The sequence below is a fragment of the Kryptolebias marmoratus genome, linkage group LG19, assembly GCF_001649575.2.
Source record: "Kryptolebias marmoratus isolate JLee-2015 linkage group LG19, ASM164957v2, whole genome shotgun sequence".
Lineage (NCBI taxonomy): Eukaryota > Metazoa > Chordata > Actinopteri > Cyprinodontiformes > Rivulidae > Kryptolebias > Kryptolebias marmoratus.
The window spans coordinates 22,794,045-22,808,654 of NC_051448.1; the positions used below are offsets into that span (position 1 = coordinate 22,794,045).

General features: G+C 40.2%; 1 protein-coding gene across 3 annotated transcripts in view; it reads right to left on the minus strand.

Annotated features, from left to right (window-relative positions):
• The window catches only part of tab2 (TGF-beta activated kinase 1 (MAP3K7) binding protein 2), a 70,376-nt gene extending 56,007 nt beyond the window's left edge, over positions 1-14,369 (minus strand). The window contains exon 1 of one of the 3 annotated variants that reach the window (XM_017434120.3): positions 13,753-14,369. The gene's annotated coding sequence lies outside the window, so the exon portion shown is untranslated. Of the gene's footprint in view, positions 1-2,450; positions 2,571-13,752 lie in introns of those variants that run through there. The other 2 variants (XM_017434119.3, XM_037981715.1) reach the window with 2 other exon arrangements.
• Positions 14,370-14,610: the final 241 nt, after the last annotated feature.

The following is a 14,610-nucleotide window of genomic DNA, read 5'->3' on the forward strand; positions in this document are numbered from 1 at the left end:
TTCTTTTCTCAGAGTTAACAAAGTAACTGCCATGTGGGAGAAATTATAAAAACGACATCCTGATGTCCCGTTCTCCTGAAGGCAGCACGGAGCTGCACTGAAGAGAAACACCATCGATACAGCTGCAGTTCTGTGCCGGTTTTAATGTTTTAGGCCACAATATTTTTGCAAGTAGTTCAAAGTTTAAACTGATATTGTTGTAAATCTTTGGTGTAAACTGTACCTTCAAGCAAACGCCCCCCCAAAAGAATATCAACACCCCCTTTGGGAAAATATTGCTGCCAGCGCCCCCCGTCATCCTCTCAACGCCCCCGTTGAGAAACGCTATACTAAGGTATCACACCAGTGTATTTACATGAATTAAAACAACAAAAGCAACATTATATAATTATAATGTACATATGCACAAGTGCTTCCTGAACACCAATACTTACAAAGACGGAGGTCTCCCAAGGCACAAGCCTGTAGGACACATTTAGCGTTTATAAGACCTGTTTTCTCCCTTATTTTTCACAACTTTACCAGAGAAAATACGTCAAAGCTTGTTTTATGGTAAGAGCACTCACTACGTCACGTATTCTGCACGTACAATATAATGAAGATCAGATGTCTCACTCCGATTAGAATTCAAAACCAAACATTCTAACAGATTTTAGCATAAATTTTCTTAAACTTTATTAACTATGAACTTATTTATTACCTTGTTTATGTAACTTAGTCATGTAATGAATTTATTGTTGTCTTTGAATAAAAAGCAGCTCACCCGCGGCTCAACTTTTCAATCAGGTGAACTTTATGACAGACAGTTGTGACGTCAGCCCGTGGCGGGAGTCCCACGCTCCGGCGGCGGGAGGCGGTGAAATCTAAACACAGCTGCATTCAGCTCTGGGCGCAGGAGAGGTGCGCCCAGAATGGTCCAAAGGTACTGAAGAGGAGCTACTGCGCATGTACAACTTTTAACGGGAGTCTATGGACAAAGATTTTTGCGCCCCGTGACGGAAATACGTCACCAATCAGACAACGTCGAAGAACTAAACAACTTTACTTATCATTAACTATAATATATATATACATATATTTCGAAATATTTTTATTTTACTATTTAATTTTTTTTCTTTACGTCTTATTCAAGGTAATGTGAGTGGTGGGGCGGCGCCCTTGCGCCCGCTATTGGCCAGCCGCCACTGTTAAAAACACTTCATTAGCATGAAAAGCTTGCCTTTAATGGTTTCACAATGTGTGAGTCTGATTTACAAGTGCCACTATACAGGACAGCTATTTTGAATTCATTTCACTGAACAATTCAGGGGTCATTCTATTTTTGTCTCCAAAAACTAATTAACTGCTAACTATTAGCAGCTGTAGTTGAGACTTTGTCATTTGTTTTAACACACTAATGACAAAGGTACTGTATTTTACTGACAATTTTATAATCAGTTGTAACTCCAAACATCCCACAGTTTTGAAAAAGCAGCAATTGTACACAAAAATAGATGGTAATACTTTATCAAACATTAAATATCCATGATGTTTAAATGAAATAATATTGTATGTTTGATTTTGAAATGAGATGTGACATATATTTCATGCACCTAACTACAATAGGCCTTTTCAGACCAAACAGATGCCAGGATTCTCAGAGGGTTATAAAGAATGCTGGTCCCACTATGTAGTGATTATAAGGACCTTTGTGTTTGCTTTCGCACCACCAGGGGAACACTGTGATTACACAACACTTGGCTGATGGTCAGCACGGTCATGTCACCAACAACAACAATAGAGGATGTCACAGTTAGAGATGTGAATATTTTGTTTAATTTTTAAAGTGGAGTTTGAAAGAGCGTGACAAAAAAAAAGACAGCGACAGGTAAGTAGCTTCTACTTTAGTTGTGCTAATTCAGTTTTATAGTGCAGTGGATGGAAGGGCTTTCAGTTTACTCAGAAAAATCAACACACTCACATATGGACCAATCACATCCCTTTACATAACCCAAATCCTAATTAAGCCAAGGAAGTCCCAACTCTGAAGCAGGAGCAAAAACAAACCCAATACACAACTGCATATGGCCACAGCAAAGGCAGTGTGGGAAAACATAAACAAAAACAAAACAAAAAAAAATGCCAACTACTTCAAACGATTTTAAGGACTGTGAAGTGGTCCCTGTGGTTTGAAAGCACCTATAATAACATGGATAAGGAAACCAGTGTACAGCTGATATTCAGCTCGGGTTCTGACATCAGAAACATTTTGATAACATGAAGCATCTTTCTTGTGAATATTTCTAATAAATACAGAGTAACATTGGCCCTGATGCTAAAGAACTCAGTCAGGCTGCTTCTACACAGTTAACCTTATAATGCGTCATTTACAATAATAATTGTACAGTAACGCCTCTATCAAATGCATATGGTCATCCTGTTAAAATGTGGAGTGTAAATAGTATACTTTCCTTGGTGGCCTTGGTTAAATTGGTTCTTTTAAGTGTGCTTCAATGCAGCCTGATAGTTTTGAGGAATTAGTCCTGCCCAAGCAGTTCAAGGTCTGTGCAGTCTGTGACAGGATGTGTCCATTTAGGAAAAGCGGAGACACTGTAGAAAAATAAAAAGATATTGGAGACAAAACCCCAAAGCTCAGGTCAAGGGAATCAGGATGGAGAAGGGACGGAGTACAAACTCACTTTAGAATGGGAATAACTTGATTCACTATTGCATATAAAAGAAAGAAGAGGTCAACTGAATCTTTCACCAGTCAGGTGTCAACGTTTGCTACAAAAATTAGACAAGACATTTAAAGTCTAAAAAAATAATCTACAATTACACACTCCATATAGACTGAGCAAAATACTGATAAATGATTTTGTAACTCAAAGGGTGATTTAAAAATTGTCATCACATCCATCTAGGTGGCCAATGGCCCTGACTTTTAAACGAGGCAATATTATATGTTAGTGATCATCTAAAATATCCATAAGCCCTAAAAGGCAACTGTTTAAAGACACTAGAAGCTAGAGAGGGAAACAATGTGTTAGCCAGCAGAAATGGAAACTGTCAGTGAGACTTACCTTTATTTTCCAAATCAAATAAAAATGGAAACACACATTGCAAGACTGGAAGATTTTTAACTTGTTTTTAAGATCAGGTCACATTCTGCTTGGGTTATGTTGCTGTTGTCTTTTAAAACACTCCACAAATTTCTCCTACACATTTGTCAAACACTTAACATTTTTATCAGACATTACCTAATCCCCATGCATCTTCATTTCCTTATCTACATTAGTTCTGCAGCACCTATATATGTAGTTCGTCAGTTTGACAAGTAAAACTTGGCTCCTCATTCTGTCTGCTAAACAAATGTCTGAATTATAGATGGATATGAAGGGATATTTGGTTCATACTGCCCAACCGAACTACAAACTGCTGCATATGCACAAAACTTAAGAGATATATTTTTCTTATCGCAAATTTAATTGAACAGAAGCTAAATAAATGAACAAACATTCCTTGAAAGAAGGCATATCACCCGCACACTTGTTTTAGGCCCTGTCCACACAAGAACAACATTTTGTGAATGTGCAAAGTGTTTTATTATTTCAGCTATGTGTCTACACGGAAACAGCATTTTCGGAGCCCCAAATTGGTGTTTCTAGAAACCAGGTTCCAGAGTGAAAAACTCTTTAAATGCTACTGTTGTGCTTTTGTGTGGACAGCCTAAACACATTGAAAACAATAATGTCACAGACCCACCTCTAACCTAACCTATGACCCCAAGTGTCAGACTGTGTGTGTGTGCAGTAAAAGATCTACAATATGCATCAAATTTATACGTTTAAAAATGTGAGAAATGGGAATAGTTTTGAAATCCTGACACTTATGTGTAAAAAAGCCTGATACTTTAACACATTATCCTTCAATAGGAAAATCCTTCACTCCAGCTGTCCCTCGGTGGATATTTTGCCTTAAGTGTCCATTAGACTGACACGACTCCCACTCATTAATAGTTTAATTAATGTGACACAAAGTAGATGCTCTACTTCATTATCAGTCCACAAAAAAACAATTCACTACAGGGTTTCCCCCAGAAAAGAGGCTAAGCCCCGTGGTAGGTGGCCATTCACCGGCCGATCGTGATTTAGTAAAAAATAAAAGATTAAAGTTGACAGGAAAGTTGAAAATATGGCTATTTTTATGTGATATACTGTAAAACTACAGCTTTACAAAAAGGCACTTTTGAAATACTTTTTAAAACAAAAATACAATTAAAATAAATCCTAATTGTTTGCACTTAATTTTAATCCTAATTTAAGTCACATTTACAAATAAATTAAATTAACATAAATGAAAAAGTGCAAGCAAAGCACCAACACACGTCTCACATCAAGGCCAATGAATAACAACAGAGAACTCTGAAAAACAGACAGATGCTGTACTGTACTGTGCTTTTTGTGGCACAGGCTGCATGTTGGATCACTACAACAAAACAAAACAATGCTGAATAAAATAGCATAATTTTTATGGTAAACAAGGATAATTTCACTAAGCACAAAACATGCTTACCATATTCGGTCTTGTAAAGCCACCAGCTGAATTTTAGCTCAACTAACCATTGTTGGTCAAACCTGCTGTAGCTCCGACGACGAGCTAACTCCAGCTGTAGCTGAAGGAGGCTCGGCCTCAGGGCTCATTAGAGTCACGTAGGGCTCCGCACTGATACAGACGAACCAGCTCCGCTAGAGCACCAAATTATGAATCCATTATGAATGGAGCACGGCACGCGCAGTCGGCGCCAAGTTATAAAAGGTGCACAATGTGACACCGCACGGGACCTTTGCACAGGGGCGGGGACAGTGCGATTGCGTCACTGTTGGCGCGCGTACCCTCGCACAGTGAGGTAGATAAAGGTAGCGGTTTTGAGAGTGCAGGTGGAAAAAAAAACATGTTTAAAAAAAATGACGTATTTATAATAAACAAGCAGAGCTTAGCCTGGCGGCCGGGTCACCAAAGCTTGGCGGCCCACCAGGCTTATAATACACTGGGGCAAACCCTGCAATATGAATCAGGATTTAATTTTTGCTTGTGTATTTGCCATCCTCGCCTTGTTCTCTTGTAATTTTGGAGTGTCTGTTCCTGTTTTTGGTGCATTTTTGTGTAGCATTAGAAGTGGCAAATATAAAGATAATTTTGGAAACAGCATTTCTGTGTGGACAAGGCCTTAAACTAAGATCATCTTATATTGAGAAATGACGGAGGGATCTGTTAGCGACCAGAATACATGTTGTTATTGACTCTCAGCTACTACTACTTCAAATCTAAGCTCAATAGTTGTAAAACTATTGCCATTTTGTTGGGTAATGTTAATTAACTGTGGTGCCATCTTGAATTGCGTTAACATACAATGATTCCTTTCTGAGAGTTTCATTAAAATCTGTCTACTGGTTCATGAAATAATTTGACAGACACAGTTGACTCCAATAGTTAATAAAGTTTTAAACAAAGATCTGGTGGGATCAGTTGGTGCCTTTCAGTGGATAATAAATGCAAGAAAACTGAACAAATGCTAAGCAGCTAGAGATGCACAACACAGAAAAAACTCAACTACAATATTTTGTTCCTCTGTATAAATAATGCAGGAACTTTAAAATTTTACTCTGACATTAAAAGTTTGATTTAAAAAGACTATGTTAATATATATTCAATAAATATTTTGAAGTAAAAGTCAGCTTGAAATTGTCAGTCCAATATGCAACCGTAGACAACTGTCAGAAAAATTTCAGTCCAAAACAAATGAATGCAGTAAAATTGAACTGAAATGAAACGCGAGTCATTTAGGCAGCTCCTGCAGCTTACCAACTCAGGAAGATCAGATCAGTGTTTACTGTAGTGTTACCCCTTTAATGTGGGAAGGTTTTGTCAAAGAACATTGTCTATGCCATTGTCTATGCTATTCACTCAGCAGGAAATCAAATGGACTCACAAGGACACACGGCTGAATCAGCTACCAAAACACAAAAGATTTGAGCAGGGATGACAGGATGCACAGACGAGCCCAAATTCTTCACACTAGGGAAGCAAACCTGACGCTGAAAAGACACAAAAACTACTTTAATCTCTGATCATGTCTGGAATATCACTGGAAACTGACAGTGATTTAGTAAATGCCAGTTGAGACAGGAAACAGCTGGTCAGTCATACCATGCAAAGTCAGGAACAAAGTGGCAAAAAGTAATCATTCAATAAACCTTTACTGAAAAACACAAAAAACTAACACACTGTTTTGGTGTAATGATGAACAGATGCAGTATTTAAGATAGAGCCTGTGCACTCTAGTAGATTATGATTAACCACTACCTTCACTAAACAAACAGTACATAAATATTCTGAACCTTTAAAAGCTAGCCAATGTTTGAACCATAGTCTGTAAATACAATTAGACGATGTGCTTCCATCCATTTGTTTCTGCTTCAGCTTTTGAGTGTGCGTCGGTCAGTTTCAGAAAAGCTACCCATCATTATTCAGTTCCTCAGGTTAGTACGAAGCCTTTTCTTATCATCCTGACAAACCAGAGAGGAAAGCTGCAAAACAGCCGTCACTAGCAGCACAGGGAGATCTGATAAAATAACAGTCACATTTTGCAGACGATTCTGGCTCTACTCAGTTAGTTATCAAGATAAGATGACAAGCCAGCCATGTTGTTCTCTTTGAAACCAGTTTTTCCTGATGACCATCTTTCTTCTGTCTCTTGATCAGCTTCTTGTACACTGACAGAACTTGCATAATAGTCAATATAAGAAGAAATAGGAACTAATTCAAATAATTTTCAAGTGATGCACTGATTGACTGACTTGACTGGAAACCAGACAATCAGTCACTCAAAAATTAAATCGTTTCTGCAAAAAGCCATGAGCTAATCTCAACTAGCACAGGATGATTTTTACTGAGGAAGATCCCACATTAGATAAATGCAAGTGCAAATGCAGTACAACAGGGATAAGAGGCTACTAAAATAAAGCAATGCCCAGGCCTTCCCCCCGACTCAACAAAACGAAATGAATCACATTTTACTGTAATCGAAAAAATATACATTTAACAAAAAAACTTTGATTTGATTTACCAAATTATTTTATTTATGATTTTTCTGCAAGTTTCATTCAAATTTCCTAGTGGTTCATAAGATATTTTGCTAACAGACAGACACATGCACAGGCAAAAACATTATCGATTTTTATATTTTAAAGTGATAAAAAGCCCTTAAAGGTATGCTGTTTTGCACAGAGCTCCAAAGACACCGTGACCCTCGGAGAGTTCCTACAGTTGTTTGGTCTGAATGGGTCTCCTCCGTTGACTGTGACCGCCGTGCATACCGCAATCTGGTTGCAGACACAGAACCGGTCCAGTGGACTGTGCAGAGTCTGCCTCAGCACATGCATTCTACCCCTCAGACAGAGGAGGACCACGAGCAGCATGTGTAATGGAAGCCTCCATTTAAAGTGGAGAAGTCAACAGGGGGAGGGGGGCTCCAGTAAGAGCCTCCCTTTCTGACAGGGGGGGAGGGTAAAAAACATCAAGTCCTCTTCCTGAGTCTGCAGCAGTGGGTATGTGATGGATCCCTCCCTTTCACCGACATGACTTACAATTAGCATCTATATTTTTATAGGCTGACACTTTACTAACAGGGAGGAAAATAATGACAAGAACTTTTGTTCTCTCCAAGCACACAGATATGCAATAATTACCCTTCCCGTTGTAACCAAGCAGTTCTTGGTAAGGATAACTTGTTCAAACTGCAAAACATAAATCAGTAAACAGGTTTTACAGGAAAGAGGATCTGAATGTTGGCACAGTCCTCACAGCAACATACCACAAACTTGGTGTGTCCAAAATGCTCTCAAACACAAGTCTTACTTCAGTGCTTGTTTATTACACAAAAGCAAATGCAACAATCAAGCCAGATTCTTCATATCTATCAACTAAAAGCATAGCATTCCTTAAAGGAATGCATATCGCCCGCCATCCTTTCTTGCCAGAGTTTTCAACCAGTTCATGTTATGATGAGATATCGGAGGTATTGGATGGAGTTGTAGCTGATTTGGTCAAACTTTGGAAAGGACGTTATGCACAATCAGACAATACTGCAAGATTTAATGAAATGTATTAGCCCTTGGAGTATGTGTTGAGGAGGACCCTCAGCTACTATCACAACAAACTTAAGCTTAATATGTTTAAAATTAGCTGAGTTAAAGCCATTTCCTAGGTTTGCTGGCTGTGGCATCCATTTAGAATTGTAGTAGTGTAAGGGGACACTCATTTCTTGAGAACTGAACAAGATTTTAACAATAAAAAAAGCTTTTGCTATAAACTCAAACAGGAATCTACATCCATCCATTTTCTTTACCCACTTCTCCTTTCCTGGTCCCAGGGAGCCGGTATCTATCTCCAGCAGTCTCTGTGCGAGAGGCAGGGGACACCCGGGACACATCTCTCAGACAATTTAGAGTTGGACTGGCATCTCTACTGTCTGAACTTCATGAGTTTCTTCAGACCTTCAAGCGGTGCTTCAACTAAACACGAACTTCCAACTTTTCAGTAAAACTGAGTGATCTTAGAACTAAAGACGAGTCAAACTCATTTTCACAAAGGACTAAAACTAAAAACCTGATCAGCAGCCAACCTGTTTTTGCCCCAATATTTCTTTAAATAAATTAGTTTGTTTTTTTTCATGTTTCTTGAGTCAAAATATTCACACAGAAATATGACATTAACTCTTCTCAATATACATTCAAAACAAAGTTGGTGTTTTTTAATAAAAACTTAATTTCTTACGTCTTCTATTTTAATCACTTTTTTACTAGACAAAACAAAAAGATTTTCTGTATCAAGTAAATTCAGAGACTCTGTAGCTGTGTTGTGGCTCTGTCAGCCGTTTGGCAGTATGAGTTGTGAAAACTAAGGCCTGACTGAAGTGAAAGTTGTCTGTGTGATTTTATGTTTATTTTTGTCACAGAGAAAAGTTGCTCACACTAATGAACACAAAGAGCTTAGGTGGAGGGGGTGAGGGTTTCTTACTGAACAGCACAAGTCTGATCGACTCTTTATCTCTCAACTCAGACAGATAAACAAAAAAGTTAAAACTTTATTTTTTCAGCTTCAAAGTCAACAAATTAATGTGGGAACTTAGCACTAAGTCTGATCTGTTTTTAATAAATGTGCAACAGTAGGCTCTTCCACAAACAGTGCTATAAAATGTCCGTAAAGACCAGTCCGTCCGTCTTTATCCTGCCTCTGGCTGTTGATAAATCACAGATGGAGTCGGCCGTATCCCAAAGCAAAGTGAGCTTTCAGAAATGAAGCGAGCATTGTGGAACCAAATGAGGAGTGGAGCAGAACTCAGCTGTGTTGACGTGGAGTGCAACGCATTGAATGTGTGATGGATGTCTCCCTCATATCGTTTTCAAAACGTGAACTCAGTTTAGTGATTCTCTTTGTGATTAAAATTTTTTTAAACTAAATGCAAAGTTGCTGTGTCATCATTAGTTCTCCCCTCAGTAATAAATCTGTTTGTTGTTGTTTAATCCTATGATCGGGAAGTCACAAAGATCATATGTCATCACGTCATCACATTATTGAGCCACAAAGCCAACTTATCTGTCCACATGTGAACCGTTTTTCGGCTCTGTTACTACATTGATCACAGCACAAAGGAGCATCAGGGTTGGGTGGCTTTGACCGTCCTCGCCGCCTCGGTCCATTCAGAAATCACACCACCAAGGCAGCCAGAAGGCGTCCAAGTCCCAGCTTGAAGTGTTTTGTGAAAGTGGCTAGAGACTCCTCCTCTCAGAACATAACTGCAGAGGCTGCAGGAGATGCAGGGGAAGCTGCACCCACAACACAGATTAAGGGACATGTCACATGTGCCTAGTGTCGGACTTGTTTGTGAACTGCTGAAACGCAAACAATTTGAAGTGGTGGACACACCTTCAGTTCTATTTTCACCAGACAAAGCCATGAGATGTTTTTTTTAATTCAACAAGAAATCCTGTGATGTTATAGTCTCACAAGACCTTATGCCATGAGATTTTGTTACACCCCATTGTATTGGACTGGCTCTTAAGGGTAATCTGATGTAGATGTACATCTAAAGATTACTTACTGAAAGTTTCATTAAAATCCATCCAGTGGTTCATGAGACATTTTGTAACCTTACAGACAAACAAATATACACACAGAGACAAAACCATTATTGCCTTTTGCTTTCGGCGGTGAGCATAACATCATGCAACACCTAGCTAGGTGATCTTAGAGTTCATTTAGCCTGTTAGCCTTAACATCATAACATCCTAATCAAACAATTAGCAGCCTTCGATTCAACACAAAATCCCTGACTCGGCACTTATCACACAAGCTCTGAACAGTTCCTCCAGAGTCTCAGAAGGGCAACAAATCAGCGAGGTCTCCTGGCAACATGTTTGCCCAGCTCCAGGCACACATGGTTTCAGTTAGGGCTCTGCACCTATAAACAGTGGGCTGTGGCAGCCTATTGGTCAGGAAATGCAGTGTTGACTACAAGTCAAGGCAGGCACAAGCTGCTAATGAATGACACACACACTCAGTTTTACTGTGACAGCACAACTCCGGCTGTAAGCAGAAGGAGGCTGACAGAGACGAGATTCAAAGCTCTTCTGGAGTTTCAGATCAACACAAAGGCAAACCAATCTCTGCAAAGGGACCAGTTACATTAAGAAGCCTCATTTTTAGAAAATAGATGCCCCTTTAACAGTGGGATTTCAATTTTTACCTTAAAGCTTCATGTCAGAAAGTTAATTTAGCTTCTTTGTTGTCAGTTTTAGACATAATTGAATTCAGTTCATTTATATAGCCACAATTTTCAACAAAAGTCATATCAGAGCACTGTACAGAAAAAAAACAAGTCCAAATCATGAAACCAATCCAGAACCAGATTCAAATACAAATACAGTCAATTCAGTTCCAATACATCCCCATGCAGTAGATTATGAAATGCCAATTAGTAAGAAGTTGTCTTTGCTAACAAAGCCAGCAGATTGTTAAATAAAAACAACAACACGCTAATAGAACACAGACTGATTCCCTTTAACTTATTTTCCAGCCGCAAACAACATTTTACATCTTTTTCCTGGTATTTATGTGAATATAAAGACGAGTCTAAGAAACACAGTCAGCCTGAGCAGACCTTGAGGGGTTTCACAGTACCGCTAAATCCAAACGCTACAACTACCTAGAATTGTAAAATTATGAGGGCGGGTAAGGGTTGCCAACGGTAATAATCCTGTGAAATTAGGCTGCAATCTCTCGCTCTCTTTCTCTCTCTCTCACAAACACACACAGTAAAAAAAAAAAAAGTACAGGGAATTAATTAGCATGTCCCAACTTTTAAACTTCTGTATCTTTGGACATGTTTTAAATAAGTCATATTGTACTACACCCCACCACTCGCCTACTCCAATCCATCCAGGCACTTTTAGAGGACACAAACGTAAAATGAAAGGCCTAGCATGCTTTGAAGGAATGCATATCGCCCGCTGCCTTTCAAGCCAAAGTTTTAAGCAAAGATGTGGTGCAGTGTATGGCTCTTAGAATACGCGATGGGGATCAGTCTCAGCTACTACCACGCCAAGTTTTGGCTAAGCATCTGTAAGATTGACAGAGCTATAGCTACTGTTGCATTTTCTCAAATCAGCTGGCTGTGGTGGCCATCTTCTACTAAAACCTGAAATCTTAAAAATATTGTTGTGCGCGATTTCATGCAATATCAACATTTGTGTTGCGAATGACTCTCAGCTACTACCGCATTAAATTTTATGTCTAACGTCAACGGTGCTACAGCCATTTTTGTGTTTTCTAAAGTCGCTCAGCTGTGGCCGGCTCCTTAAACTGGGTTTTCTTCCAAAAGTTAATAAGTTGTAGATGCACAACTAATCAGACCCTCCAGAATTTTGCGATGTTGCGATCGCAACTATTAGCGCAAAATCAAGCAAACCCCACGAAATCGCAACTTTGTGAAACTTTTCCCAAAACACCGCAACTTTAACCAAAATAACCCCAAATAACTCATGAAGAAGAGATGTGACATCACATCCTGTTAACATCAGAATGCCGGGAGCCTGCAGGAGCAGCGACCGAAGCCAAAATGTGCGCTAATGCTTCACATTTGCCCACCAAGATTTCAGTAAGGGACCGCAGTGAAGTTAGTTTTAAGTTGGATATTGCATATACGCACTGCGCAGAGTTAGCGGCATCTAGCTCACGGCTGACTTAGCCGTCCCTAAGTGAACCACCGCGCGTGAGAGAAGGGGCCGGCATTGGCATTGGCTGGCCGACATTAGCGCTCCTGTTTCGGGTCAGCCGTGAGCTAGATGCCTCTAACTCCGCGGAGCACGAATATCCAGCATCCAACTTAAAACTAACTTCACTGCGGTCGCAAATCAGTTTCCTACCCAGCTGCACGAGAGTGGGGGGGTAGCTGTTCTGCACGTCCTGCAGTGTAATCATTGAACACAAACGCATCGACAAACACTTTGTGTCTGCAAAACATGTGAGGAGAGCTGCAGACGAGGGACAATCCAGAAATGCTCATGAATGTCAGTTTATAAGCTATCAAAGTTCCCAAATAAAGCACCTTTTGATAATGTCAATGTTTGTTGGGAATTAGCTTACAAAACTAGTAAGTATTTTTGGTTTATATATTAAAAGTTATGGGGTTTTTTTATTTTAGTAAAAAAAAAAATTGCAACTTTTAGGAAAATGCCCCGTGAAATCAGGCTTTTTAGCCCGAAACAATCACAAAATATGCCTGCGAAATCCTGGAGGGACTGACTACTGATTACGCTCTGCAAGTCTCATAAACCTCCGTCCAGGGCTTCATGAGATATATTGCTAACCGAGGGACAATCACAAACACACATTTTGCATGACAAAAGAGGGCAGCATTTTGACAGGTCATCTCTGGACCAACATATCAATCCAACAACACCGAGAACAACAACTGAGCTGTCATATTGGAGGCGTGCAAAAAGGACAAGACCAACTAAATCAGCCTCAGTCCTATCTGTCACAAATGTTTAACTCACTGCCAGAAACATGTTAGAGAACTCTCTGATAGCCCGAGATACTCTGAGTTATGAGTTCAACTTGTTGTGCAAGGCGAAAACCACTCTAAGTTTAAAGCTCGGAGGCTAAATGTTATTGGAGGGGACAACATGTTACAGCGGCAGACACTGCCATGTCTCCCTGTCACACCAAATAAAGCCCATGTTTCAGGAAATAAACAAAGACGTGAGGTGTGATAAACTCACCCGGGCAGAGGGTGGGGGGTTAATAAAACCACGGTCTGATGATTAAATGTTTCCATTCACGGCTAATTCTGCTACGTTTCAACGAAGAAGAGCTCAGTGGAAAAAGTAGCATTAAGCTAACATGATGGACTACAAAACATCGTAATGCTTTAATGAAGCTGCTTAATAGTCAGTGCTAAAGTACAAGGAATACCTGGAGATAATAAGTTTGAAACTTTAGGCAGATGTTAGCTTACAGGGGTCCCTCCAAGCCAACTACCTGCTGTAGACAAAAACTTTTTCCACATCTGAAAACTTTCGGGTCCGTACGCACTTCACTGGCCGTGGGAGATTCTCTCAAGCTTTTTTTTTTTGTTCCAACGTAACGCCACCAAAGGTTCAGGTTGGTGCTAACTAATAATAGTCTCGGTAACTAAATGAAACTTGCCTTCCAGCCGCCGCCGCCGCCGCCGCTCCCCGGGGCACCTTCAACACCTGACACCGCCGCCGGAGCTCCGAAGGGCCGCGCAGTTGAGAGCGGAGCAGCCGTACGGGGTCCGGCTCCTCGCGGGGGAAAGGAGAGCCAACGACGCCGAGGCCCCGGGCCTGCGTGTCCCTGGAACAGCGTCAGAGGGAGGGAAAAGCCCGAGCCGCGGCCCTCCGTGGTCTGACAGAGACTCAGGGACAAGTTTCTGACAGCTCCTCGTCCTCTGCCCCCCTCCCCGCAGCAACGCTTCACTTTTCTCTTTTTCCTCACTTCAGCAGATACGAATCAAAATACTGACACAGAATATGGCGGCCGCTTCAGCGAGATACTATCGCGAGAAGAAGAAGAAGAAGAAGAAGAAACCGTTTTTTTTCTCTTTTTTTCAGTTTCCAAAACCTTTCTGAGGGAGGAGAAAGCTCCGATAGCAAAATAATAAAGAAGATGCAGGCCGTGGGCGGGAGACAGAGTAAATGTTTAAAAACCCAGTGACCATCATCTGACGGCCCGCGGGCCATTTACGGCCCTAACCACAAACAAAAGCTTCATCTTCCGGCTTTTTACCCCAACATATTAGTAAGAAAAACAAATAATTAGGAAGATTTTTTTGTTTGCTTCCCAGTTTTAAGATTATGTTGAGATTAAAGCTGAATTATTGAGAAAAAAGTAAAAATAGTGTTTCAAGACAACGCCTGAAAATAGGGTTGCCATATGAAATTGTCCCATTTTTTGACTTTTAAATTGCATAACCACTTTCAAATCGAGCTGTTTGCTCTGTATTTCTGAGTTGTCTGTACTTAGCATCAGACTGTCCACATTTTG